We start from the raw sequence: 25,347 nt of genomic DNA, 5'->3' as shown, positions 1-25,347 counted from the left end.
TTGCTCCTAAATTTTTTAAATTGTAGACTTAAATATAATGGAACACTCCAGTTCCTGCATCCACTATCACCGTGTACTGAGTAAGACACTGCTCCTGATTCTGCTCCGTATTTGCTGGCTGTTAGGAGAAAGTCTGCATTTGGTGCGGAAGAGGTCATTCAGGGATGCCACCATTTTACCATAGAGGTTGAACATGTGAAAGTGAAGACCATTTGGAATTTAAGGAAATTTTGTTTCATTTATTTATTCATCTCATTTATTTCATCTTGTTTATTCAACTCATTTATTTATTCATCAGCAAATACATAAAGAGAGATTGTTCTAGGTGATCTGGAGACAGTGAACAAAAGACATAGGGCTCTGCTCTAATGATGCATACATTGCCAATAGGATGGAAAGACAGTATGCTAATAAATACTTTCAGGCTGGATGAAGGGGCTCTGAGGAAAGTAAGACTGGGTAATGTGACAGAGGGCATGTTGAGAAGGGCATTAGTTTAGCTAGGTTGGTGGGGGGAGGATCTCTTTTGAGTTGTGATCTGCATGATGTGGAAGACAAGGAGAGGAAGAGGATTTTAGACAGCGGGGATGGCAAGTGCAAAGGTCCTGAGGTGGGGATGAACTTGAGTGTCTGCAGGGAAGAAGGACGTCTCCTATGGCTGAAGTCAGGGGGTGGGAGACTTTGGAGGGGCAAGCAGAGGGACCTCTCCAAGCACTCCCACCTTCTCTGATCACAGGCCTTTAAGACTTTGGTAAAGAACTTAGTTTTTATTCTAAATTCTGAAGAAAGCAGTGGGAGGGTTTTAATCTGTAAAGATTTGACTATGTGGGGAATACAGGGGCAGACAGGGCTGGGTAATGAGCAAATAAAAATACAGGATGCCAGATTCAATTTACATATCAGGTAAACGATGAATCGTTTTTTAGTGTAAGTGTGTCCTGTGCAAAGATGAATTACCGTATCTGTGAAATTCCGATGTCACTGGGTGTCTTGTGTTTTATCTGATGGTTGGGGCACCCATGCCCTTGGAGCTGAGGTGGGTCAGACCGGGGACAGCTTATGCTTGTTGATGAAAACACTTTGCCGCTGAGTTGGGTTTGGGGAGTGAGAAAAAGAAGAATCAGGGGGACTTTTTGGTTTTCATCCTCAAGAGCTGAGGGTGCCCTTCACTGAGATGGAGATGGCAGGAGTGGTCTTGTACGTGTGTGATGAGGACATGTCTTATTTAAGGGTATAGCAAACAGGATGTGGAGACACGGAAGCCTGATTCTGAGTGAGCTGAATGTCATTGTGATTTGTTCCCCATCCGTCCTCATCAATTCCAGCATCCTCTCTTTCCTCTCCCCATCTATTTCTTTCTTTTTTTTTTTTTTAAAGTCCCCATCTATTTCCATGCAGAGAACAGCGTGACGGGCATAAGCCACTTCTAAATGAACCCCACAATGGGAAAAGTCAGTGCATTTCATAGGAGCCTAAAGAATATTTCTGTTTCATTGTGTAACAGATTTCTGTGTGCCTCTTTGGTCGTGTACCTTTATGGATACCTTGATAGGCATAATGAAGGAAAATGATTTTTGCAACGAAGAGTTTATGTGGGCGGGGAAAGAGAAGATAAACCAGGCTTAAAGTGTCTGAGTCGCAACATTTACAAAATCCAGCATTACAACAAGACCCGACCATGGTTGCACTTAAGTACTTTCTGAAATTGTAGCTCAAATAAGAAATTCTTTCATTTGGAGTAAAAAGCGAGAGTTCATAAGCACAGCTGCAAAACTGAATTTCCTGATAAAAAACATCTTTTGAAAAAAATGGGCTATAAATATAATAATTTCCTTTAAGGTGGCCATTGCAAAAAGTTCATTCACCTTGACTTTATTATTACTATTATTATTTTTTTCTGTGCAGGGCTTGATCCCAGGAGCTGGGACCATGACCTGAGCCGAAGGCAGAGGCTTAACCCACTGAGCCACCCAGGCACCCCTTGACTTTATTCTTATATAGTATAATAGCACTTTAGCATATAAGCATTTTGATTAGAGAGGATTTGGATGTAAGATGGCTTTGTATTCAGAGAATGTTTTGTTTTTGTTTTTTTTTTAAGATTTTTTTTCTTAATTTATTTGAGCAGAGTGGGAGCCTGGGGAGACCGCTGCCCTTCCAGCTATCTGCATGCACTCCCAGGAGTAGCCTGAGCTCTGGGACCTTTCCCTGAGGTTGCCAGGACTTTTGGTGGCCATCCAAATAATGGAATCATCATGGCTGTTGTGTTCCTTGTACCTCCTTCCCATCAGCCTCAGTTTCCCATTCCAGACACAAGGATACACTGTTTCAGAACGAAATCCGGTAGACTGACCTACTTGGTAAAATAAGAAGGATCCAGGAAGTTGCTATTCTGTGAACTCCCCCATCCCTGTTCATTTTGTTTGTAACAGTGAAGCCAAGTTTCAAACAAACGCAGAAAAGGTGAACAATGCTAATGGATTTGTTTCCAGCGGGATCAGGGCCAGTTAAACTTAACATGGGCTCTTCGCCATCTGCTTGTATGACTGAGGTTTCACCTGCTTTGACTTAGGATAATCTAATAAAGTCCAATTAGACTGGGAGAGTACTAATGGGTTTGTTAATTAGATGAAAAAATTATACTTTATGATACTTACGCTAACTGCAGGTTGATGGCCATACCCTGTCTTAAAGCACTATCTATTAGCTGTCCTTCTGTCTGTGTCTTATTTAATTTCTATCACGCTGTGTTGGGGCTGTGTAGTCTCTGGCATTCTAGAATTGGGTGTTGTAACTCTTATGCTCTTTGCTGGATCTTCTGTGAACGTTCGCTCTGTGATTCCAGATGTCCTCAGGCCTTTTTTTTTTTTTTTTTTTAGGTTTTATTTATTTATTTATTTGACAGAGAGTGAGAGAGGGAGCACAAGGAAAGGGAGTGGGAGAGGGACAAGCATGCCCCCCACTGAGCAGGGAGCCTGATGTGGGGCTCGATGAGGGTCTTGATTCCTCGGCCCTGGGATCCTGAGCCGAGCCGAAGGCGGATTAATGACTGAGCCACCTGGGCATCCCAACCCAGATTGCTGCTCCACCCAAAGAGTCTGATTCCAAAGGTCCCAGTTGGGCCAGAGTATTTGCATTTTTTGCCCATTCCCAGGAGGTCCTGAGCTTGCTGGTCTCGACTGACCTTTCAGAGGTCTTCTCTAGGTCAGTTTTGATTCTGTCTTCCTCTATAAAGCATCAGGTGGGGCCTGGTAACATTTCTCAAATGGGTGATGGTGTCTTCCCATTTCTGTCCTCAACTTCACGGGTGTTTTCTCTAATTTCTCCTTCTTTCTCCTGCAGACTTCTGCCAGTCACAGGCCTGGGGCCCTGTGTTTCTGCTCCAACAGCTCCCTCCAGCCCCTAAAACACCCTTTACCTGTCAGCATCCAGAGGCCAAGGCATACCACATTCACAGTGTGCAGCCATCCTGGGGTGGATGGTGGCACTCAGTGTCCCTCACTTCTGTAGTCTGAAGTGAGGACTCTTGGAGTTTTTTTGCAGTACACCCCAGACATCTGTTCACCTAACAGCTCACGTCTCAACTCTGGCTCCTTTGCTTACTGTTTTGGTCACCTTGAAAAAGTCTCTTTACCTGTCTGAGCTGTGACTTTCTCATCTGTTAAATGGGATGAATAATAGTATCCGCAGGATTGTTCTAAGAATTGGATGAAACAATCCACGTAAAGTGCTTGACGCAGTACCGTGTACCTAGCAAGCGTTAGATAGATGTTAGCTTTTCTCAGGTATGGTCAGCAGCAATGTTTACTTGGGAAAACAAGTTCCTCATGGATTAGAGATGATGATAATACCATTACCCTGCATGAACCAGGCAGCAGGCTTTTGAAATACTACTCATTTCACCATTAAATGGGAAAAAAAGAGACCTTCTTGCTTAAGTTTATTAAAATTTACTTTAATAATAATTAAATTCTCTGTACTTAAAAAGAATGTGAAGCAGCACTACCAGAAAAATGTAAGGGTAAAGCAGAACATGGGTTATGATTTCTAAAATAAGTGGATATTCAGTAAGCATGTACTTACTATATCTCACAAGCTCTAAGGCAAGCATATTTTTACATTTTAATACCTCTGAAATCTCAGTTAAAGGCATCTTAGTAATTTGAAGGGTAGCCATTCTGTTTTGTTTTGTTTTTTAAGGTTTTATTTATTTTGAGAGAGAGAGAGACCACACAAGCAGGGCGAGGGGCAGAGGGAGAGGGAGAGAGAATCTCAAGTGGACTCCACAGGAAGTGTGGAGCCTCACACTGGGCTCGAACCCACAACCCTGAGATCATGACCTGAGCTGAAATCAAGAGTCAGATGCTTACCAAATTGAGCGACTCAGGTGCCCCCTATTTTGTTTTCTTTAACAGTACATAATATAATGATGTAAAAATCGACAGTATTTTAGGTTCAGGAAAATATAACACTTTGAGCAAATCAATTTGGTAATTCTATTTTATGGAAATTATTTCTGAGATAGTCCCATTTGTTAGCTAAGTCTTGAGAAAAGATTTTATTGAGTTGATCATTGGCTAAAGAAGTACTGGTTTTAAAGAAACATTTTATTTTGGTTTTCGAGGGCAGAAAGGGAAAATGTTGGAGAGAAATATTGGGTGTGTTGAACATTAATGTGCTTTTAATGACAGTAAATTGCAGCTGATGAGGCTGTTTCCAATGTATACTATTAAACAGTCCTATTTCATTTAAAAATAGTGCTTCTAAGGCTAAATCTATTTCTTCTAGACTTTGTCAGATTACTTTGGGTGAATTTGAGAGATCTGTTCCTGATTTCCAAACATAAGACCAGTGTGGAAGGATGTAGGCAAAATGTAGATCACAGAGCAGTGGAGACCTGTATTTACATCACAGGGCAATGATGTCGGCTTTTACCCTGGAACAATTGTTCTGGATGGGTATCCTGTCTTTGATGATGATTCCTGAGCACCAGATGTGAAGGAAGATATAAATCCCTCATCACGTGCTGAATTTCCCAATGCCCCACCCCTGAGAGAAGAGCACAGACTGACCTCTCTCTGGCTCTATCCTAGGAATGTGGGTATAGTGACCCTTCTGGAGACTGTTCAGGATGATTAAATGCGGCCTCAGGCGGTGTGTGTGCAGGCAGGTGTGTGTGTTATATCAGAGAGAAGACTTACAAATTATCAGAGAAAATTTAAAAATAAAAATTTAACTTGGGGTGATGGTTAAGGTCAGGGAGAGTTGTTATTTTGAAACTGCCCTTTTAAACTTAGTTTGATATGCCGGAGACACTAATAATAACATGTTGTCAAACATGCGAAGTTGTGGGAGTGAGAAAGGAGAAGCTGGTGTTAATGGGCTGATGATGTGAACTAAAGAAAGGAGGAAAGGAAAAGAGTTTCCTAAATATGCACACTCTGGGTAATTTACCCTCCATTAATATGAAGATGTACTCGACTCCTAGGAGATGGCCATGTCTTACAATATTTATGCCTCCAGTGTCTCTCTTCTAATGTGTTCAACAAATGAAAAAGATACCAGATTCATGGATAGGTAAAACTCGAGCTGGAAGAGATGGCTATTTTGTTTGACCCATGTGTTTTACAAATGAGGAGACGGTGTAGGTCCAGAAACAGTTAAGGAATATATTTGAGATGCTCAGTGGTCGAGACTTTAACGAATTCTTCCCAAATATCTTGATTTGAAGTTCCATGTTTGTCAGAGATGGTTACATAAATAAGACTGACTTAAACTGAATAACCTGTTGTCTTAGTAGAAGTTTGTTGGGTTTCCATGGAGCCCTCCTTTGGCTGGCTTGAGCAGAAATGGGGAATTATTGGAAGGAAGCTGAGAGACATTGCCCAAAATTGCCCAGAACCGAAGGAAACACCGAGCAAACAGAGCTGCAGTGGGAAGGAACCTGGGTGGCCTCTGGACAGCTCAGCTCATGGATCTCCCCTGCTGCTGCCTCAGCCCTGCTCTCTGGACACTCCTCTGCCTCTGATCTAGATGTGAGACTTCGCAAGGCTGGGCTCACCTTGAGCGTGGTCTGCTCACATGGGCCTTGCTGACCAACCATCCCATCTCTCCCTCTCCTGTGACCCTGTCTTTTCTTCACTGTACGTACCATCACCTACCAGTCTTCCATTTACATGTCTGCCTATGGAGATTTTCAGATACTGATGCCCAGGCCTAACCCCCAGAGATTCTGACATACCTGATCTGGGCACTTATTTTTTTAAAGCCCCCACATTGTGCTCTAAGGCACAGACAAGGTTAATAAGAATCGTGGCCTTAATGCATTTCTAGACCAAAGACAGAGTGCTCTAAGCTGTCTTTGTTGCCCTAACCACTGCTGCTGAAAATATACTTAAAAGAATTAAGGGTTATTAAGGAATAGCAAGGGAGTTACTTGTAGATAACCACACATGAATGAAATTGACAAGAGCCCTCTCCTCCTGAGTGCCTGCTAGGTGGTCTTTAACAGTGCCTTAGCTGCAGTGGCACTTTTCTCATTTTCCAAACGAGTGAACGGAGACCGAGGGGTTGAAGAACATCCCAAGGTCGACCAGTAGTTTGGGATTCAAGCTCAGCCTGTACCCATAGTTCTTGGACAAAGGTGACCACGACACTAAGAGCGCCGACATCCTGAGGGCCTCTCTCCTGCGTTCCCCTGTGGGACCACACAGGGGTGGTGGTGAGGATCCTCCACCCGTCTGGAGGTTCAAACAGCCAACCATGACACATCTCTGACAGGACGGTGGCTGAGTGTTGGGATACGTTGTCAGGGGAGAGCACATCTTTAGTAAAAATGCTAGGAGAGAAAGAGGATCTCGATTATTGCAAGAAAAGCAGAACATGCTGGGCGTTCAAGGCTAATTAATGGAAATGTGAAGAGTGTGAGTGAGGGAGAGCCTGAACTAAAAGTAGTTTAGTTCAAAGAAGAGAAGTCGTGGGCATGGGGTAGGGGGGTGAAATTTTGAATTTTGTCTTTTTTAGGAAATTGAGATGTTGTGTAGTGTTTTGTGAGGAGAATGGGAAACATAAATATGAATGGTCTGTTGTTATAGTGCTTGTCATAAAAATAACGGAATAGAAGAGACTTCACTGGAGAGGCTAGACAGCCTCGCCTCTGCCTGGGTGATTTGGAAATGGACTGCTTTTAATACTCAGGGATGGACAACAGGCCTCTGAGGGTTCTTGAAGAAAGAATCTGTAATTCTTTTGGGTTTAACCATTAGGCAAATTTAGCTTCCTGGTTTCAGAAAGAGAAAACACACCCACAAAAAGAAAAACCCAGGCCCGTGGGAACAAGTAACTTCCTCCTCCTGGGGCTGCTTGAAAACCCTAATCTGCCTGTCATGAGTCCCTTTCCTGCTCAGCATGAGGCTGGTTGGGGAGCCATCCAAGAGGCAACGGGGGAGTGAGGAGAGAGCACGCCAGCTTGGATAAGTAACTGAATACACTTTGGCTGAGAGGTAGGTTTGGAACGTGGTTCTCAAGGCAAAGAAACTGGTGAGAGGCGGCCTTCTAACTCTGTGCTGCTGGGGGAATGAAGGACGGGAGTGACTGCAGAGTGCCCCCTCTTTGCTCCCCTGCCTCCTCTGCCCTTCCAGCCAACACATCTTGAAGCCGAAAAATCGAATTCTTCGTTTCTTACTTGCTTGGTGACAAAATCCAAGAAGAGCCAAGGCCAAGTGAAAAAGAAATATCCACAAACACAGAACTCATTTTCCTGCCAAATATGTGAGTGTGTGCTGTTAAGTCCAGTAAAGCGATTTAGCAGGTTAATTGAGGGGAGCCCCGTGTGAGCTGGGGAAAGGTCTGCAGTCTGGGCCACTTAGATTTCAGGAAAGCACGCGGAGGGTAAGAATTGAGGTGGAGATGAGAGGGTTTATTAGAAGTTATCTGCGGTGCTGTGAAAATTGGAGTGGCCTTAGTTGTGAATGGAATCCACACTCAGGAAGACTCCTTAGTTCAATTTTTATTTAACAATTTTGTTTGTGCCAAAGGTTGCAGGAGTATGCTTAAGTATGATAATGTCACTATAATCTGGCCCTCCTTGTTTTAGGGGACAGGGAGGGAAAACGGGAAGTAACACATTGTTCACTTGTTTTGGGAGAAGCATTTAACAGATGCTATTTCGTCTAATCCTCACGGCAACCCTTGAAGGAGGAATATTATTTACATTTTATAGACAAGTAAAGTGAAAATGAAGTTTAAAAATTGAGTAACTTGGGGCGCCTGGGTGGCTCAGTGGGTTAAAGCCTCTGCCTTCGGCTCAGGTTATGATCTCAGGGTCCTGGGATCCAGCCCCGCATGGGTTCTCTGCTCAACAGGGAGCCTGCTTCCTCCTCTCTCTCTGCCTGCCTCTCTGCCTACTTGTGTGAACTCTCTGTCAAATAAATAAGTAAAATCTTTAAAAAAAAAAATGGAGTAACTTGCTGATGTTTATATGGCTATTAATAAATAGAGGAACGAGATTGGACCCAGGTTTCCTCATCCCAAGGCCCTTTGCTGCTTCACTTCAGAAAAATTCTTTTCTTAATGGAGAGATTTTCAGTCCAAATTCTTTGAATGGTCACAGACTCCCAGTTAATGAGAGCATTTTGATTGTTTTCATGGTCTACATACGTCTGAAACTAGAACAGTTTTGGGGACTAACATTTACTGATCACCTATTAAAAGCTAAAAAAATACAGGTAATTAGTCTTACTTAGAGAACTGCTTCTGATTGGGATTTCTAAGTTCAGCTTTAATTCAGTAAATGGTATTTTATTGCTGACTCAGTAACTGAGTAGTGGTTCTGTATGAGTTTGGTGGTGGAAGCAAGGTGTCTACAAAAAGACAGAATATACAGTTTCTGCCCTCAAGGAGTTTCTAGTATAGCAAGGAGAGCTCTACACACATTCACAGACAGGCAATTTAAGAGTTAGGTAACAATATCGAATAGTACTATAAGAGATGTCTTGGGGCTTGCGCCTAAGTTCCAAACTGATTATAGAGAGAAGCAGTCAGAGGAAGAGAAGGATGCATTCTGAGGGGATCAGGCAAGATGGGGTGTGAGTTAGGGTTTGGAGGGTACACAGGATTTGCTCGTATGGGTAAGAGCCAAAATGCCAATCAAGGCAGGCTCAGGCTGCCATGCCAATACATACCCATGTCCATCAGGGAGCCTTCCGTTGGGAGTAACACAGGTGCTGGCAAGGTAGACTATTGCCAGGCTGTGGGGGGCTGCGTAGCAAATTAAATATTTGAGATTTTATCTTATTGGCCTTGGCAGTGGGGCTGATGGCAGTATTAGAGACGATGGTGTACCACCAGTAACTATAAACCCACATCTAACATTTGTTGAGTGTTTGTTCTGTGGGGTGCTCTATTCAACAAATGAACATTTATAGAACACTTACAAGTGCCCATCCCTGTTCTCTGTTCTGGCAATATGCCAGTGTCCAGAATTAATAAAAATCCCTGCTCTCCTGAGAGGAGAGACAGACGGATGATAAAATAGATCTTGTAACCTGAATTCCTGTAATAATGCTGCAGAGAAATGGAAATGGGGAAGTGGGCAGGGTGGGGTTGAATGAGAGGACGTCACCATTGTAAAACTGAGCCCCGCAGATGTGTATGAACCCATTGAAATGTTAGAAGGTGGTCTGAAGAACGTTGAATAGAGAGGGACACAAAGATGACGTCATTTGCAAAGATGAACAGGGAGTAGGGGAAGGACTGGTGCTGTAGGGACTAGTCAGGAGGCAACTGCAAGGATCAAGACGAGTTTTCCCTAAAATGCTATGATGTTCGTAATTAACATCATGTAGGTTTTCATAGAGAAAGAAGACTCGTGTAGGAAAACCACCGGAATACACAATTTTTCTGATCCACGCCTTTTCCTAAGCTTTGAAACCAAGCACAATGTATATTGCAAAAGCGACAGGGCTTGGTGGGGAGTTGTTTGTGCTGCATAAAGTGTGACATGGAGGTCACAAAGATGACAGAGGTTCTGAGCCTGGGTGAGTAGAATGGAGAGAAAAAGGAGATTTCATTAAGGAACATGGAAATTCAGCAGAATATCTGTCATGCTGTTTCCACGATTTGAAAATTTATGAGATTAATTGGGGCATCCTCTGGTGTATTCAAACTAAGAGTCAGTGGCTTCTCCTTATAACGGGGTAGGCAAGATGAAGTTCAGGGTGGTGGGTTCCGGTGCCAGGAAGCCCCGCCTCTCCTCCCCAAGTGCGCCTGGCCAGCCGCCCCACCCTCAGCTGTCTTTCTGCCTCGCTGCCCAGCCCGACGGCAGCCACCTAGTCTGTCTGAACCTGCCATCTGCCGCTGCTCACGTTTTAAAGATTACGGACCCTGAGTGACGGTAATTTTTACATGGCCATCCTAGAGCAGAAGAAACACCCCAGAATTCCATTTGTTGGGTTGTTCTAAAGAACTTAATACATATTCGTTGTAACAACTTAGTACGATTTGAAAAAACAGTACACACACTGAAAGCAAAAAATATTATTTTTATGTTATTCTTAAAGGAACACAAGTGTGTGCTCATTTAAGATGTGTATACCTGTGTTATGCAGCCTCTCATATTTGGGCACCCTTACTTTCTGTTCCATGTTTATCTTCATATTTCTGTTCCATGTGATGCTTCCTTTTCATCACAGTAACCACAGAAAACCCTATTTCACACAGATACAAAGTTGTTGAAAGGAATACAGTACAGTCTAGTGTTGAAAGTGAACTACCTTGAGCTATTAGCTCTCCTGGTGTCCAACAGATGTCATTATGTTTCCCTTGAAAATTCGAAGTATCCCCAGGTACCCATTGAGTTTGCTAATACACCCTGGGTGCTTTGGCACACAGTTTGGGAACTGTGGTACAGGCCTGTTCTCTAGCATCTCTTTATCTTTTCCCCACCCTTATGACACTTCTTGGCCATACCCATTTTAATTAAGAAAGTAACTTTAGACCCAGCCATGGCCTCATCTCCTCTTTTTCACTTGCAGACTCCAGGCGAGAGCTTAAAGTCACTCTCTCAAGTCCATTCCTGGTATCTTACGCCACACTTGATAAGTCATGGCTTTGTCTTCAAGTTTAGTCCAAGGAATTGCTTCCAGTTCTTCTTCCTCACATCTTTTGTAAATAAAATCGTGACCTTGTGACCTCTGGTTTTCTGGCTTATGGCTTTGAACCAATTCTTTTAACCATGATTCATAAAAGCCTGCCTTTGAACCATCATACTTTATTGACCACAGGCTCACGTGGGTGCCAGGCCATAGGGAAGATGGGCTTCCCGTACCGTTAGCGCTCTTGAAAACATTGAGAGTCCACCACAACGCCATGGGGATAAGTGCCATTACCAGTCCATTCCTATCTGAGGAAACTGAGGCAGGCTGACATCAAGGCATTGCAGCAGGACAGAACATCATATGGGTTTTGCTTGTCTCCCAGATAATGAGAAAGCCCCAGAGGTCACTCTGGGTGGAGGTAACTAGTACAAATGAGTGGCTCACCATGTTTGATTTTTAATTTTACAGCTTTATTTTTATAAAAGTAGAACTCTGTAGTGGTTTTTTTTTTTAAGATTTTATTTATTTGTCAGAGAGACAGAGAGAGAGAGAGAGAGAGATCAAGCACAAACCAGGGGAGTGGCAGGCAAAGGGAGAAGCACACTCCCTGCTGAGCAAGGAGCGGGATGCAGAACTCTATACCAGGACCGTGGAATCATGACCTGGGAGCCGAGGGCAGATGCTTAACCGACTGAGCCACCCAGGTGTCCCCACTGTAGCTTTTTTTAAAAAAATTAAGATGTGAGAGCACACAGGAGTAGGGGGTGGGAGAGGGGCAAAGGGAGAGAGAAAATAACAGACTCCCCACTGAGCGCGGAGCCCTATGAGGGGCTCGATCCCACAACCCTGAGATCATGACCTCAGCAGAAATCAAAAGTTGATGCTTAACCGACTGTGCCACTCAGGCAGCCCAACACTGTAGCTTTTTGTAGACATTTTGTCAATGGAGAAAGAGAAGATTAAGAACTGACCAACCATAGAAGCGTTGAAGTGTTTTTAGTTCTATTTTCATTTGATTTTAATATTCTTTCCAAACTTTTTTCTACATATGAAATCATAATGTATATAACACCAATCTTGCTTTTTAAAAAAGTTACATTATAAACAATTTTTTTTTTTTTTAGTTTAGGTACATAATTCTTTAGCTATCCTAAAAAATTCTGAAATCACTATCAAGGTGATACTTGCACGTAATTTGAAAACCAAAATGGCTAAAAAGCTTTAACAAAAAAACAGCAGACTCCTACCCCACCTTCTTAACGTCCCTGATCCAGTTTTACTGGATAGATCCAACCACTTTCTTGTCCTCAATTTCAGTGGCTCTGTAATAGTCCCTTAAATGGACCACATCATTTATATACCTGCTACCTGGCCCATCTTTACTTTTTTGACTTACTGAATTATCAGTTGACAGTGGTTCTTCAGGATTACTAATTGCTGATAGAATCCTGTTCACTGCGCAAATGTATATGGGTAAATTCATTTCATATGTACATACATTACCAGATGTACTTTGCCCTGCCATTTTTATAAGCCTAACTCAGTTTCACCTTTCATTTATCATCAGTGGCCATAGGCATGTTGTTAGGATTCACGACTTTGTTATTAAACATTATCAGAGCTCCCATCTTTTACCAGTTATTTTCCCAAGTTAATGTAGGAGTTTAGGAATTCAGCTGAGAAGATTTAATGAAATTCTATTGCATTTTACACCATACTTATTAAGCAGGTAACAGCCTGCCCTTGGTAATTGAAAAATTTGGGGTGTTAGGAAGGAGCATAGTATATGGATATGTGCACATTTTCTCAACTAGACTTCCATATTTTAAGGCAATCATCTTTTAAAAATTGAGGATCTGTTTTCTGAAATACTGACTCAAAATGGTACTTGTTCTGTTACAATATACTTAACAAATCAATAGATTACTTTTTTTCAGCAGTTTTAGGCTTACAGAGTGGTTTATTGAATGGAAAGTACAGAGACTTTCCCATATAGCACTTACCACTCCCCAGCTTCCCCAAATTATGAACATCTTGCATTTGTGTGGTACGTTTATTATAAATAGTGAGCCAATATTGATACATTATTATTAATGAAAGTCTAGTTTTCATTGGGTTCATTCTTTGTGTTGTGCATTCTATGGGTTTTGACCAATATCTAATGACATGTATCTGTCATTACAGCATTGTATGGCATAGTTCACTGCCCTAAAAATCCCCTGTGCTCCACCTAGTTATTCCTTCCTCCATCTTAACTCTGGGTAAACACTGATCTTACTGTTTCCAGTAAACAGTGCTATTTTGCCTTTTCCAGAATGCCATATAGCCGCAATCATACAATATGTAGCCTTTTCAGATTGGCTTCTTTCATTTATCAATATGCATTTACCATTTCTCCATGTCTTTTTGTTGTTTGACAGTCCATTTCTTTTAATTTATGAGTAATATTTTCTGCATGGACGTACCATCATTTCTTTATCCATTCCCACAATGATGTACTTCCTAGTTGCATCATAACTGCTTGGCAGTTGTGAATAAAGTTGCTATAAACATCCATGTGCAATTTCTTGTGTGAACTTAAGTTTTCAATTCATTTGGGTAAATGCAAAGAAGTACAATTACTGAATAGTATGTTAAGAGAAAATTTTTAGTTTTGTAAATGGTTGTACCATTTTACATCCCCCCAGGTGTGTGTGAGAGTTCCTGTCACTCCACATCTTCAACAGCATTTGGTGTTGTCAGTGTTTTGGATTTTTGCCATTTGAATAGGTGGTACATATTATTATTGTTTTAATTTGCAATTCCTTCATGACCGTGTGGTGTTTAGCATCTTTTCAGATGCTTATTGACTGTATCTGCTTCAGTCATGTCTATTCAGATCATTTGCACGTTTTTTTATTTTTTTTATCTTTTAAAGATTTTATTTATTTGACAGACAGAGATCACAAGTAGGGAGAGAGGCAGGCAGAGAGAGAGAGAGGAGGAAGCAGGCTCCCCGCCAAGCAGAGAGCCCGATGCGGGGCTCGATCCCAGGACCCTGGGATCATGACCGGAGCGAAAGGCAGAGGCTTTAACCCACTGAGCCACCCAGGCGCCCCCATTTGCACGTTTTTAAATTGGTTCTTTTATTTCCTTATTACTGAGTTTTTAGAGTTTTTGTAACTTTGTTCTTTGTTTGCATTTAGCAAAGATTTCCTTCCAGTCTGTAGTTTGCCTTTTTATTTTCTCCGATGTCTTCTACAGAGCAGAAGTTTTAAATTTAAAGAAATCCAACTTACCATTTTTTTTTCATGGATTGTGCTTTGGATGTTGTATCTAAAAGTCATCACCAAACCCAAGGTCATCTAGATTCTCTCAAGTGTTATCGTCTAAGGAGTCTGATGCTTTTGCATTTTACATTTAGTTCTGTTATTCATGGTGAGCTAATTTTTGTAAAAGATTTAAGATCTGGGTGTAGGTTCATTTCTTTTTCATGCAGATGTCCAGTTGTTCAACACCATTTTTTGAAAAGACTCATTTCTCCATTGAATTGTATGTGCCCGTCTGTCAAAGATCAGTTGACCATATTTCTGTAGGTCTATTTCTGGGCTCTCTATTCTGTTCACAGCAAACTTTTAAAGGAAGTTTTGTGTTAACCTCAGTGAAAATAAAATACATTTTCATAAGAGGGGGGTGGGTAGAATAGGTCATTCTTATTGTTCTAGCTTTATCTCATGAGACTAGTTTACGTTGAAGTACAGAATCAGGCCAGTGATTTTCTTGTAAAAAGTCTCTGGGTCAGTTCCAACAAACTCTACATCTGTGTGTGTATGTCTGTGTGTATAGGCCGAGTGACAGACACAAACTGCACAAGATTTCTGGGGACGCCCCTGAAGTTTTATAAGGGGTTGTTAAACCTGTCTTGCACTGTTGACTAACAAAGCATTTTGTTCTACCTTAGTCTGTAACAGAAAATATACTTAAGGTCATGGCCAGTAATTAAAACATCTGATTTCCTGTCCATGCAGCTTTCATTGGGGGACATTTGGCAATGTCTGGAGACATATTTGGTTATCGCCACTCGTGAGGAGGCAGGGGAGAACGGTGTTACTAGCTCTTGGGTAGAGGCCACGGATGTGGAGAACTGCTCTACAGTGCACAGGACAGACCCCACAACAAATAATTTTCTGGGTTCAAAATGTCAGTAGTGCTGAGGTTGAGAAATTCTGTTGTAGAGTAGCTGATTTATTTATATCCGTGGCACGTTTTCTTTGCATTAACCTCTAGAAAACCTACATTTTTGTAGATTTACAATTGTACCAAAACTTAATGGTGTGCTGTAGCATTCAGCTGCCTTCAGGTGTCTTGGGCTTAGTTTCACTTTTTTTCTGATTTCATAGTAGCCAGCATTATGTTGCATGCATTTACATAAAGCTGCCTTAACTCTGAAAGTGGAATATAAATACGTAATTTTATATAATTTTGAATATATGTGGCAGAATTCTTGATCACAGAAATCTGATGCTAGATACAAAGTCGATGTTTATACTGCTTCTTAGTTGGTTATACATACATAATTCAGACTCTGCTTCTCATTTCCTCTTCTGGTCCTTTAAATGACATGTTTGATACATAAGTTTCTATGATACATAAGTTTCCATTAGCTCATCTTGTTTTCAGTGTGTTCCCTTTTATTGTTAAGAGAAACAAAACCAAAAAACCCCATTGTTTCAGCAATCCCCTGTTGCCTTCCTTTGTGTGAAATTGCTCAACTAAGAGTTATGCAAATCGGGATGAGCCGTGTAAGTGAGGCTTCTTACTGCACATTGATCCAGGGGAATGTCACCAGTCTCTGGTGTATTTGCCATCAGCCACACACTGGTCATAAGAGGATCAGGACCCAGGCATTCCCTCTGACCACTCAGCCCCTTGCTTGCTTCCCTACAGCCATACCAGCTGCCTTTTCTGCCCTTCACCTCATTCCAGCCACAGGACCTTTGCATGGCCTCCAGCTCCCTTCTCCTTCCCAACTTTGCTAGAAGTCAAAGAGAAGGGGCATTGCTTCTTCTGTTCACATGGGGGCCTGAGTTGGCTGTCACCTCTTGAGATGCCTGAGAGAGCCCTTGTTGTCTCTTCAGGGACCACTTAGGTGCATCTCCTGGACGTTGAGCAGTTTTCTTTATGTCTAGTAAAAATCTTCATGATTGACAGTTTATTTCTGTTTGAATTCTTAGCAAAGACTGTGACTCCAGCTGCAACCTCTCCAAATTCTTTATTCCCACAGATTTTCAGAGTTTGAAAGATCTTAGGCCATGGGTTCAGATTCTCTTGTTGTTCATTTGTTTATTTCCTACGCTGTACTTTTCATCCCTGTGGCTTATGCAAATTATAATTGGAATTTTGTACCTTTTAACCTTCTTCACTTATTTTGCCTATCCCCCAACCCCCCTCCTCTGTTAACCACCAGTTTTCTGAATTTATGAGTCTGTACCTGTTTGTTCATTTGTTTTATATTTTAGAATCCAGATGTAAGTGAAGTCATATGGTATTCGTCTTTCTGTCTGACTACTTCACTTAACATAATGCCTTCTAGGTCCATCTATGCTGTTGCGAATGGCAAGGTCTCATTCTTTTTTATGACTGAGTAATATTCGTGTGTGTGTGTGTGTGTGTGTGTGTGTGTGTGTGTGTGTGTACACACACCACTTCTTTATCCATTTATCCACTGATGGACATTTCAGTTGCTTTCATATCTTGGCTATTGTAAATAATGAAGCAGTAAACAGAGGGGTGCATGTATCTTTTTGAATTAGTGTTTTCATTTTCTTTGGGTAAATATCCAGAAGAAGAATTGTTGGATCATATGGTATTTCTATTTTAAATTATTTGAGGAATTTCCATACTGTTTTCTACAGTGGCTCCACAAATTTACATTCTACCAATAGTACACAAGCATTCCTTTTTCTCAGCATCCTCACCAACACTTGTTATTTCTTGCATTTTTTTATTTTTGCCATTCTGACTGGTATAAGGTGATATCTCGTTGGGGTTCTGATTTCCATTCCCCTGATATTATGAGTGATGTTGAGCATCTTTTCATGTGTCTGTCATTAGCCATCTGGATGTCTTCTTTGGAAAAATGTCTAGTCCCCTGCCCATTTTTTAATCAGATTGTTTATTTTTTTAGTGTTGAGTTGTAGGAGTTCTTTATATATTTTGGATATTAAACCCTCACTGGATATATCACTTACAAATACTTCTCCCATTCAGTAGGTTGCCTTTTCATTTTGTTGATGATTTCTTTCACTGTACCAAAACTTTTTAGCTTTGTATGGTCCCAATTGTTTATTTTTGCTTTTGTTTCACTTCCTTGGAAAGACAGAAAAATAATGCTCATGCTGATGTCCAAGAGTTTATTGTCTATGTTTTCTCTTAGAAGTTTTGTAAGGTTTCAAGTCTTACATTTAGGTCTTTAATTCATTTTGAGTTTATTTTTGTGCATGGTGTAAGAAAGGGGTCCAATATCATTCTTCTGCACATAGCTGTCCAATTTTCCCAACAGCATTTATTTAAGAGACTGTATTTTCTTCATTGTATCTTCTTGCCTTCTTTTTCATAGATAAACTGACCATATAAGCATGGGTTTATTTCTGGGCTCTCTGCTCTGTTCCATTGACCTATGTGTATTTTGTTTTAAATTTCTAAAAAATGTTTTCCGTTTTTGTAAAAGTTTATATATGTACATATATTACATATTATATATGTATAATAAAAATACAAAAATACACATATATGTATAATAAAAATGCATTGTGTGTATATATATAATTATATAAAACAGAAACAGCTTTAAAATTTTTTGAATAAGGGTAACTGAATCATGACCTAAGGTCCTTCAAACTCATATTTGTATATATATTAGGAAAATAATATTTGTGTGTGTGTGTAAAATTTAAAACTTGGAAAGGCAAAACCAAAAATACTTGCAGTCCTATCATAGGGAACATTGTGATATTTTAGGGTATTTCTTCCTAGACTTTTTTCTGCTCTATTTCCCCCAACAAAAATGCTGTCATGCTGTATGAATGTGAATATCTTTTTTTTAAAAAAGATTCATTTATTTGAGAGAGAGAGAGAGCACACAGAGAAGAGGGAGAGGCAGAAAGAGTCTTTTTTTTTTTTTTTTCAAGATTTTTATTTATTTGACAGACAGAGATCACAAGTAGGCAGAGAGGCAGGGGGCAGCAGGTTCCCTGGCAAGCAGAGAGCCCGATTCAGGACTCGATCCCAGGAGCTTGGGATCATGACCTGAGCTCATGTCAGAGGCTTTAACCCACTGGGCCACCCAGAGGCCCCAGGGAGAGAGAGAGAGTCTTAAGCAGACTCCAAGCTGAGCTCAGAATCTGAGGCAAGGCTTGAATGACCTGAGCCAGAGTTGGGCTCTTAACCAACTGCACCACCCACCACCCAAGTGCAATATCTTTTTGTCTTTCTCTCTCTCTCTCTGACTGTACACACACACACACACACCATATTTTAATAACTACATAGTATTCTTTTGTATTAATGTATCATCTTCTAGGTCAGTTTTCCAAAAGTCAGTTGCCTAAAGACCAGTCTGATATATTTATCAGATTTTCCAATTTACCAGAAGACTTGTTTTTCTTAACTTCTCGAATATTATGTATATTTTTTAAAAGTATATTTATTTTTTAATGTTTCTCTTGCTAGTTTTCAAATGGCAAATCAACCTTGTTGTTTCTGTACTTTAAAGAATAAAATTTTAATTTAAGCTTAAATTTAAATTTAGAAGCATTCGAAAGAAATTACAAGTGACCAAAACATTCCCACCACATATGACATGCTAACGCTGTAGTTTCTAAAAAGAAATTAGGATGTGTTGACCCAGAAACTGCAAAACCATTTGACACAGAAGGATAACACTGTCCTGAGATGTGGAAGGAAAGGTGAGGATGTGTAGAGGAATTTCTAGACGGAAGCAGGAGATATGCACCTCAGATGTAACAAAAACATGTCACTAGGGTTGATGAATTTTTAGAAATTAGTTTAAAATCCTAAAAATGTAAGGATGAGTAAAGTAAGAAATGAACTAGGAAACTAAAGAAACAACCATATCTCAGAGGACACTTAAGCTACTTGTTAATATTTGAAAAATTATGTCTATAAATATTTTCATTTTAATCTCTAAAAGAAAAATCTCATTTTAAATATAAATTTAATACCAATATTATTAAACATAAAAATTATAATAATTCCTTATCATCAAGTAGCCAGTTATCTTAGAGTTATTTTTAATAATTAAGCTACTTATTACTATCAACTCACGTTAATATAGTCCTAAGAAGATTCAACAGTCTTGTTTTTAAAAACAGAACATTTTGAGGTGCCTGGGTGGCTCAGTTGGCTCAGGTCATGATCTCAGGGTTGTGAGATTGAGCCCCGCGTCAGGGTCTGCGCTGGGCGTGAAGCCTGCTGAACATTCTCTTTCCTTCTTCCTCTGCCCCTCTTCTACTTAAAAAAAAAGAAAGAAAGAAAGAAAGAAAAGAACATTTCTTAAAAGGCATCAGAGAGGGGCTCCTGGGTGGCTCAGTGGGTTAAGCCTCTGCCTTCAGCTCAGGTCATGATCTCAGGGTCCTGGGATCCAGCATCGGACTCTCTGCTCAGCGGGGAGCCTGCTTCCCTTCCTCTCTCTCTGCCTGCTTCTCTGCCTACTTGTGATCTGTCAAATAAATAAATAAAATCTTTAAAAAAAAAAAAGGCAGCAGAGATGGAACACCTGGGTGGTTCAGTGGGTTAAGCCTCTGCCTTGGGCTCAGGTCATGGTCTCAAGGTCCTGGGATCCAGTCCGCATCTGGCTCTCTGCTCAGCAGGGAGCCTGATTCCCCCTCTTCCTCTGCCTGTCTCTCTGCTACTTGTGATCTCTCTCTCTCTCTCTGTCAAATAAATAATTTTTTTTAAAGGCATCATAGAAACTTTCAAAAGCTTTTAAAACAATTACATTTGATAAGAACTGTTATATCCTTAAGCTATTAAACCACTTCAACTAATATACAGTTGTAAACTTAAGCCATCCCACAATAAATACCCTTTTCTACAGAGCTTTGTGTAACTGACCAGTTATTTTTGTAGAAACAATGTATTGCTAGAAGTGGAATGTTAAGAAGTGCACACATGTTAAAGGACTTTAATATGTATTGTCGAGTTAAAGATAGTGTCATTTACTCTCTCATGCCAAGCACAACCATTTCATTTTATGGTGAGGAAATTAGAGCCGAGAGAAGAAAGTGGTTTTGTCCATAATTACAGGACTGTCGTGCTGAACCTATAAGCCCTGCTTCCCAATTCCTGATTTACTGCATCTGTCATTATCCACTGCCTTCTTCCAAGCAGGAGTCAAATTACCCTTCAACTTCTGTGCTCTAGATTCCAAACGGTCAGGTATTTGAACCTTCACCTACCTCTTTAATTGTCTTTTTCGGACTCACTGTAATAAAATCTGTGACTAAAACTGTACTGGCTTATTAGGGTGCTGATAAATGCAGTCAGTTTGCTCTTTTTATGCATCATTATTTCAGAATATCTCAGTATCGGCTCAGCATTAGTTATGCTACACATTCCTGTTACAGCTAAGTGCATAGTACCTAGGTCTTCCTACTGCTATGCATGTGTCCTACAGCATATAATAGAGAAAAAAAATGCTTTCAAACTAGGTAAAGACATTGGCAAACACAAGGTAAATTAAAATGTATCAGATTCATCTGATCAGTTCAGATCACAAAAACAAAGAAAATGTAATGAGGAGGAAGCCAGTCTTACTGCACTACATCTCTCCGGGGGGCGGGGAGGGAGCATATCTTTGAATTAATTTTTTATTCATATACATGCCATAAATTCACACTTTCAAAGTGTACAGTGCAGTGGGTTTTGGTATACTCGCACGGTTGTAGCACCATCACCACTCCAACTCTACAATCCTCTGCATCTTGTGTGGAGCGTGCTTGCAGAATGTACACACTGCAATTCAGCTGTGCAAAAAAAAAGGTGAAAAAAGCTTTCACATTCTTTAACTATCTCTCTTCATCCCTCTGAATAGCGGCAGGTGGGAAAACGGCCTTCAGTTTGCCAACAGGGTTTGAATTTTTTCCCGTTTAATCTTTTTTCCATCATGCCACCGCTTCGTCCTTCACGTGTTTTCTGCTCCCCTATGAGATGGCACCTAAGTAGATAAAGGGTTTCTGTTGTGCTGTTTGCAGAGAAGAAGCCACAGATTCTCTCCATGTTCTTTGTATGTCTGCTGACATATGACTGGGCACCGCTGATTGTGGGGAGTGTTACCCTAGCAGCGCCCCCAAAGCCAAAGGATCATGTCGGGACACTCGGAAAGTTCCAGAGGCCCCATATACCTTGAACAGGCTGAGTGAGGGGAGCCTGGAGACAGCCACCCTGTGTGCTTCATTCCAGGTGAGGTGGGAAGCAAAGAGGGAGACGGCGACTCTATGAGATTTATCTATAGCCTCCTGCAGGCTGGGTCTAGGTGTGTGGACCTAAAACTAGTAAATAAACGTTCTTCAAGCCACTTCCCACCCCACCCTCACTTTCCCAGTTGGCACTTCCTATTCAAAGTTGTTGGGGGTGGCACCCTTGGACACACATTCTATCCCATTCATACTCTTTCTAATGCTCCTTCGGGCTCCTCTTGGTCACATTTTATAACTCAAGAAGTACTTGTAAAGCACACCTCCCTCCCTTCTAGGGGACGCTCAACCTTCCTCTCAGACTAGAGATGATATCCGCACCATAGAGGAGCCCCGGGATCTGAGTTGTCAAGGATTTGCTCTTAATATGGAGTCCAGAGGAACACCTGGAGCTAGGATTACCAGATACCAAAATGACATTGACTTAATTGCCCCAAGACACTGTTCCTGTTACATATGGTATTTAAACCTTAGGGACATCACGTTAGAGGCTGGTCAAAGCCGGTGTCTGGACCGAGTTGGACCTGGGTTATCAGCTTACTAACTGTGCCAACAATGGTTCTTTGGGAGATTTCACAGAAGAAGACAACCGAGAACATTTGAAAACGATTACCATGGCATACATGGGAGAGAAATCTTAGTTGTCTAAGTAAAGAGAGCCTGGCTATACCCTTTTCAGTTTTATCTTTTTCAAAAAAAAAAAAATTAGGAAATTGAGCAAAAGAAAAGAAAGTCACTTAAGGCAGGAACTGATGGAATTGATTGTGGAGTTTAGTTCTGGAGTTTTCTCCTCCTCTGCTGTCCTGAGGCTGCTTCTGAGGCTTCTCAGACCCCTTTCTTCTCTGATAGGTTATTTGAAGAAACATTGCAACTCTTCCGTACTAGACTTTGCTTTTCTGAAAACATCTTTTGAGGTCTCATTCTTGAAAGTAAAGAAAGAAGGAAAACAATCAAGGGTGTCGAAAAGGCTTCTATTTGGGCAGGCAAAGTAAGTTAACTAACTGGTCTTGGAATGCAAGCATGAGGAGTGGACATTGTTTTAGGGATACATTCCCCTCAAGGACCCTTGAACCAAACTTAGCCTACTTTGGAAGCTCAAGATCACTTTTGTTTGGGATTGTTACCACCCATCTCTAAGTCCTTGGGACTTCCTTTCCCTTGCTCCTGTTTTTCTAAGCTCCCTAATTCCGAGATAAAACTCACTCCGTGGAGAGGTTACAAAGCTTTGGGTGGGTAAAGAAATGCAGCTTTGGGGATGCTTGGGTGGCTCAGTTGGTTAAGTGTCAGGCTCAGGTCATGATCCCAGGGTCCTGGGATAGAGCATGCATAGAGTTCCTTGCTCAACAGGGAGTCTGCTTCTCCCTCTGCCTGCTGCTCCCCCTGCTTGTGCTCTCTCTGACAAATTAATAAATAAAATCTTAAAAAAAAAAAAAGAAGAAGAAGAAGAAGCCCATGGATCAAGTTTCACTTTTACCTAAGACCTTTGATAACCTGGCACAGGTTCACATCAGGGCTTGCTTTCCTCATCTGGGCAATGCCAGGGACAAAGTAAGTAATTACATGTTCTCCTCTTTTTTCCCCTACCCGCATAGATATTTCCAGTAACTCCAGAATGACCACTTGATATTGCAAGGTCAGGCAAAAAGTCGCTAACAGGAGAAAGATTTCAGAGCTCCCAATGAGTCTTTGGATGAGTAATTGGCTTGTTGCCGGGAAAACTCAATGCAAATTGAAGCTGTCAGTTTGGGAAGTGGTGGTGAAATTCAATGCCAAAAAAAGTTTCTAGTTTCTTTTTGGTGGCTGCTGGAATAAAGAGAGAAAATTTACAAGTCATAAGAAGAACCAAATATGATACCAACACAGTTTCGTTGTAGCATTTTGTAAAGGCTAGAAATTGAGGTTCTGAGAGGTTAAATTCTAGTAATTTTGTTTTTAAATTTTAAGATCTATGATTGTGTGGGATTGTCAACACACGGATTCAGGTTTCATAGGGGGAGGTGGCATACGGTGGGATGTAATACTTTTCAAGCTTAGGAAATCTATGACAAACAAAGTATTACCCAAAACGTATGTAATATGCGAACTCAGGAACCTCTCTCACTGCACAGCTTCCCACCCGCCACTTCAGTTACAGAGTAATGCATACATTCACATTCAGGTCATCTGCAATACCAAAGTATACAACAGAGTAGCAAGTGCCTGCCCAGAAGTGAGGAGGGAGGGTGGGGGGGGGGGGGAAGTGGAAGAAAACCTCCCTTTGAATGGTCCAAGTGGCCTGTGTGCCACCCTGAGGGTGGGATGGGGTTATATGTGTGCTTCTCAACAATGGAAGTGTTTCTCTTGCAATGTTGGAGGGAAAACTAGTATTTAGACCTCATTTATTTATGTGTTTAACAAACATGTATATAGCTCTTACTGTGTGCTGTTTAAAGTGTACTTTTAAGCACTTTACAAATATTAGCTAATTTAATTCATTTAATCGTCATAACAATGCAACAAGTCAGATAAAGTCATCTCCATTGTTCAGAAAGATATTGAGAGAAGGAGAGGTTTGGCAATTTGTTAAAGATCATACAGTTAATGATTGATGGACCCAGGATTTGAGGTCTATAGCCCTTACTCCAAAATACATTGTAAATTGTAGTGCCTTCCTTAGCAGTTTTTTTTTCCAATTTAAAAATCTTTTTTTTAATTTATTTATTTTTTTCAGCGTAACAGTATTCATTGTTTTTGCTTCCTTAGCAGTTTTTAAGAGAAAATTTCTGTATAGGATCTTGTGGCTTATAAGTGGACTTTAGAACCTAACCACCAGGGTGGTGGGAATCCTTTCTTTTTCTGTGGATATATGTGGATTGCTTTCATGTAGATATATGTGTGTAACTATGTATATGTGCGTTTTTCCAATCAATAATGATTAATGGTCAAGAATGCCCGAATTATACAAATCTCTTTTTAATTCACCCTGGCCTCAGAATAGAATATGTCAGTTTGACCCAATCTAATGAACTCTCCCCTATTTATGGATGTCTAGATTGTCTTTCTGTGTAATGCAAATAACATTCATGTGAACGTCCTTGTGCCCTATTCAAGTGTATCTCAAGAACAAAACCTTTAAAGCCCCTGACCGTAAAAGAAATAAACTAAACCTGACAATTGTGTGAAGTGATGAATGTGTTGGCTAACTTTACTGTGGCCAGCACTTCACAATACACAGTTTATGAAATCATTATGTCGTGTACCTTAAACTTAGACAAAGTCATGTGTCAGTTTTGTCTCCATAAAGCTGGAGGGGAAAAAAAGAACAAATTGATCCCCAGAAGTAGAATTCTGAGTGGACCGTTCCTTCTTTTTTGAGCACATGGGTAATTGTAAGGCATTATGGATGTGACCACAGGCAGCGGGGGTGATGAATGAAGGCTCATACTTAGTCTTTTCTCCAAAATCTTTTTTTTTTTTTATTAAGGATTTTGGTATTCTAAGGTCCTTCTGTGAGGATAAGCCATCCAGTGGATATTTGTTCCAGTGACCAACAGACATTTTTGGAAAGAAAAGTTACCCACCTCCCATTTCCTGGACGTGTGGGTGGAAGTCCCTCTGTGAGCGAATGGTGGCCCAGCTGTTTGTGTCTCTTCAGACAGTTTAGTGGAGCTTATGAAATGAATATCCTAGGGCTGTATTTGCATGTCAAACCCCCGTTATTATCGTTATTAAATGAAGATCTCCACATAGGAAATGTGCCTTCATTTACTGCTAAAAAAAATTGAAGATATTGTCAT

At 40.8% G+C, this 25,347-nt stretch overlaps 1 protein-coding gene across 6 annotated transcripts in view; it reads left to right on the top strand.

Annotated features, from left to right (window-relative positions):
* LYN (LYN proto-oncogene, Src family tyrosine kinase) overlaps window positions 1-25,347 on the top strand; it is a 117,291-nt gene that overhangs the window by 24,369 nt on the left and 67,575 nt on the right. Inside the window, exon 2 of one of the 6 annotated variants that reach the window (XM_046004142.1) lies at window positions 21,350-21,557. The exons of 2 other annotated variants lie outside the window; for them this stretch is intronic. The gene's annotated coding sequence lies outside the window, so the exon portion shown is untranslated. Of the gene's footprint in view, window positions 1-7,419; window positions 7,503-21,349; window positions 21,558-25,347 lie in introns of those variants that run through there. 3 more of the 6 variants (XM_046004133.1, XM_046004155.1, XM_046004148.1) reach the window with 3 other exon arrangements.

Source organism: Meles meles, chromosome 1 (assembly GCF_922984935.1).
Source record: "Meles meles chromosome 1, mMelMel3.1 paternal haplotype, whole genome shotgun sequence".
NCBI lineage: Eukaryota > Metazoa > Chordata > Mammalia > Carnivora > Mustelidae > Meles > Meles meles.
This window is presented reverse-complemented; position numbering and strand designations above follow the sequence as displayed.